The sequence below is a fragment of the Pseudophryne corroboree genome, chromosome 1 (genome assembly GCF_028390025.1).
Source record: "Pseudophryne corroboree isolate aPseCor3 chromosome 1, aPseCor3.hap2, whole genome shotgun sequence".
Lineage (NCBI taxonomy): Eukaryota > Metazoa > Chordata > Amphibia > Anura > Myobatrachidae > Pseudophryne > Pseudophryne corroboree.
The window spans coordinates 660,517,835-660,522,476 of record NC_086444.1 but is presented as its reverse complement, the minus strand read 5'-3'; the positions used below and the strand labels follow the sequence as shown (position 1 = coordinate 660,522,476).

General features: G+C 44.5%; 1 pseudogene; it reads left to right on the top strand.

Annotated features, from left to right (window-relative positions):
* Window positions 1-399: 399 nt before the first annotated feature.
* On the top strand, window positions 400-518 carry LOC134952847 (5S ribosomal RNA; annotated as a pseudogene).
* Window positions 519-4,642: the final 4,124 nt, after the last annotated feature.

Here is a 4,642-nt window from a genome sequence, read left to right as displayed (position 1 = left end):
GACCAACAGGTTTTAGGGATATCATTACAATTTTCTACACACAATCCTTTTTTAGTGGCCGGTTTCTCCAATAATCAGGCGTAAATCTAGCACAAGCTATAGACAGTATATCCTGATCTGGCCCACAGTGGTGTTTTTTCCAGAGTGTGCAAACAAGCTTTAATAAATTCCTTATACCATACCTTCTTAATGATTCAGGCTAATACCTGATATAATTCCATTATACAGATTCCTCTGTACTCTCTTACTTCTATTTATTTCTTATATCAGCGGACTCTCATCTATGGTTCACAGGTTATTCCTGCGTCTAACGTAGAAAGCAGATCCGCAACTTGTGTCTCTCTCTTGAATTCTTTAATAGGTGCACTCTCATTGGCGAGTCGACCAATTGTGTTAACGAATTACTACCATACCCCACCGACAGAGCCCGATCTCGTCCGATCTTGGAAGCAAAACAGTGGTGGGCTGGGTCAGTATCTGTGAGGGGGACCCCCAGAGAATACCTAGTGTTGTAATTAATGACCCACTTCGACCAGATGCCAACAGCAGGATCACCACATTTTCCTTCTCCTTTTCTTTTTCCTAGATACTTAATAAAAATCAGCTAAATTCATTATCCACAATCACGGGGTAATACAGAAGGCACCCCCACGCACACACATTGTTATTAGGGTCTATACTCCTGATAATATCAGTCCGGTCGACTATGACCCATTGAGGTCTCATTAAAACAAGCTTCGCTTGTGCTGGTTGGTTAGGTTTCGGATGTAGAGCTATAGTGTCTACATCCCCCTACAGGTCTTTTGGTGTCAGATTAACCAGAACATTTCCAATTTTCTAATTCTTTATCTGCTGATATCTATTTAATTAGTAGTTTACATCCATTCTAAGTGATATAAGCACAACTGTGTATACAAGTATATCTTTATTCGTGGTGGATTATGAGAGTGTGGATTTATTTTAAAAATGAGATAATAAAAGTTATGCTTTAATCTTTAGTCATATAACTAATTAAATACAAGAGTGCACCCACACAAGAGTCTTCTGTAAAGTCGTTTTCTGTCTTGATTAGTATCAGTACATGCATCAGCCCCATGCTAGGTGCAAGAGATCTGTCTATAACCGACTTCCCTTCTCCATATGAACAACTAGCACAGAACTCAAGTTACATGCCCAGACACTCCTACTAGACAGAAGCAATCGCACTGCCACCACCCAGTTCCCGATTTTAAAAACACCCATTTCACACAAAGCGAGATCTAGCAAAGATCCAATCTGACATGGATGTAAAAATGAAAAAAAGTGTAAATTCACTTATGCTCATGTGCTGTATACTAAAACTCATTATTTGCGTCTGTAAAAAGAGATGCGTCCAACTCAGATTCAGCCCCAATGACAGCTGGTGTGACTTCTGATCCCTCTCACGTGTCAGTGATATCACTTCTAGTAAATTCCAGCATGCTTATCATCACATAACACCTCATGATGAAACATAGACACTCCTGACAATCAACTAATAACAACATCACAGCATTATCCACAACCAAAAATGTATAACAGTATAGAAGAAAAGTAAAACACATGCAGGGATATATAGGCCACACACAGAGAACAAAAATAGAGGATGTCCCAAAAAGTACAATCGTAAAGATGAGTAGAACAAAAGTGATGCTAAGGATGATCTATATAATATAATCAAGTGCTGATAACAATTGTGTCATCATGTTGCGCATGCCTGTGCATCAGACCTGTTGCACAGGGCTCGTGCCTACCTCTGAGTCTAATTAAAGAAAAAACTTCCACAAACTCCCCACAACCTTAATCCTGCTCCCCCATTAAACAAATCCCCAAAGAGTGGAGAAAACAGCAAGACAGAGAGATGAGAATGAAGACAGTAATAAAGTACCAGCCAATTAGCTCCTAACTGCCATGTTACAGGCTGGGTTTGAAAAATTACAGTTAGGAGGTGATTGGTTGGTACTTTATCACCGTGCAATTTATCACTTTTCAAGTCTTAGTACATCTGGCCCTAAATTACTACCTTATGCTACTCTAATGCAGGTTTCTGTAGGGCTAATGCAGGAAGCTGCTCCACCTACTGTTTGTACATCCACAACAGTAAAGGGGGTACACACGGAGAGATCCGTGCTTAAATTCTAAACTACAGACCGGTTAGTTTGACATCTATAGTGGGGAAAATATTGGAAGGAATTCTAAGGGACAGCATACAGGAGTATCTGCAGACTACTATGATTATTAGCAAGAACCAGCATGGGTTTGTGAGGGACAGATCATGTCAAACTAACTTAGTTAACTTCTACGAGGAAGTGAGCGACAATCTTGACCAAGGAAAAGCAGTGGATGTGGTCTACCTAGATTTTGCAAAAGCCTTCGATACAGTGCCTCAAAGGAGACTAATCATCAAATTAAAGCAGCTTGGCTTAGGAAAAACTGTTTGTACATGGATACAGGGCTGCCATCAGAAATTGTGGGGCCCGGGACTGACAAAATAGGCAGGGCCCCCCACCCGCCAGATGGAGTATGGACAATCACTAGAGAAGCATTAGAGGAGGGACCCACCATGGCACAGCTTTACCAGAGAGCTAACTTCCCTCCCTACTTATCACAGCATTTGCCTAAGCAGTGCGTGCGGATATTGGCACATGTGTGTATTCCACTCACAGCTCCCACTGTCACCAATCAGAAAACCATGCTCACCCACATGCCCATCGCACTAATTTATGGGCACTTTCTCCCAACAATGGGCTGTTTGCCCATTTCAGCAGTGCACTTGAGATACACGTGTCCAAGTCTGTGATGGCCGCTGTCATAGGACACAGTGAAATAGACAAAAAGCAAGAAAAGATGTGGACATTGAGGAAAAAAAACATAGCAGGAAAAAAGAAGGAAGAGAGAGAAATAAAAGAGGGGTCAGAGAAAAAGTATTGTAGTCGGGTTCCCAGCGGTCAGAATACAGACGCCAGAATCCCGACTGCCACAATGCCGGCAGCAAGCCACCGAGCCCGCTAGGGGCTTCATTACACTCGCCCCCCCATCAGCATTTTGGCAGTCGGGATCCCGGCGTCAGTATTCTGACCGCCGAGATCCCATATCCAACCCATTGCTAATGTAGTGAAGGTTTGGAAGATACACATACACCAAGCTCACACGCCTGACATACGCACACAGTGACTTGGACACTGATCAAGCTCACACACCTGACATACATGCACAGTGACACTGAGCAAACTCTCACACACAGTGACACTGACACTGACCATGCACATTCACGCACAGTGACACTGACCAAACTCTCACACACAGTGACACTGACACTGACCATGCACATTCACGCACAGTGACACTGACCAAACTCTCACACACAGTGACACTGACACTGACCAAACTCTCACACCCAGTGACACTGACACTGACCAAACTCTCACACCCAGTGACACTGACACTGACCAAACTCTCACACTCAGTGACACTGACCAAACTCTCACACACAGTGACACTGACCAAACTCTCACACACAGTGACACTGACACTGACCAAACTCTCACACACAGTGACACTGACCAAACTCTCACACACAGTGACACTGACACTGACCAAACTCTCACACAAAGTGACACTGACCAAAGTCTCACACACAGTGACACTGTCCAGGTACACACACAGTGACACTGACTATGCTCACACACATTACACATACACACAGGAACACTGACCAGGCTCTTCATCTTTGTTGCCTGCAGTCTCCGGCAGCAGCAACCTCCCTGACTCCTCCTCCAACTTATTCCAGTACAACTTTCTCGGCAGTGTACTGTCTGTGTAGGGAGGGGAGTGTCTGTGCTCCTATAGGCTGAGTGATTGTGTGTGATGTGTCACTCAGCCAATCGGAGCACAGCACACACTGCTGAGGAGTTCCTGCTCTGATCAGGAAACTCCTTAGCGTTAGGATAGACAGACTGGAGAGCAGCCAGACACTGCATGGTGCATGGGTCCCCAGCCTGATGGTAGTGGGCGGGGCTACTAAGCAGAGAGGCAGAGAAGACATTTACAAGCTTCAGCGGTCAGTAAGACAGGGGCCCCCTATCATTTGTGGTAGGAGTGGGGGAGCGGGGCATGAGCGGGCCGGGCCCCCCCTATCTGTCTGAATGTCCGGGCCCGGGACTGCAGTACCCCCAGTCCCCCCTTGATGGCGGCCCTGTATGGATAAGTAACTGGCTGGACAATAGGGCACAGTGAGTAGTGGTCAACGGGAAGTCCTCAAGCTGGACACCAGTAGTCAGCGGAATACCACAGGGGTCCATACTCTGTCCACTACTGTTCAACATATTTACCAATGACCTAGAAATAGGCCTGGAAAGCACAGTGTCAATCTTTGCAGATGATACTAAACTGTGTAGGGTAATTAATTCAGAAATAGATGTAGAGTCTCTACAGAATGACTTATCTAAACTTGAAATCTGGGCGTCTAAATGGGGAATGAGGTTCAATATAGAAAAATGCAAGGTTATGCATTTCGGGACTAAAAACAAACTTGCATCCTACATATTAAATGGGGAAAGTCTAGGGGTAACAGTGTTGGAAAAAGATTTGGGGGTACTCATTGATAATAAGCTTAATAACCATA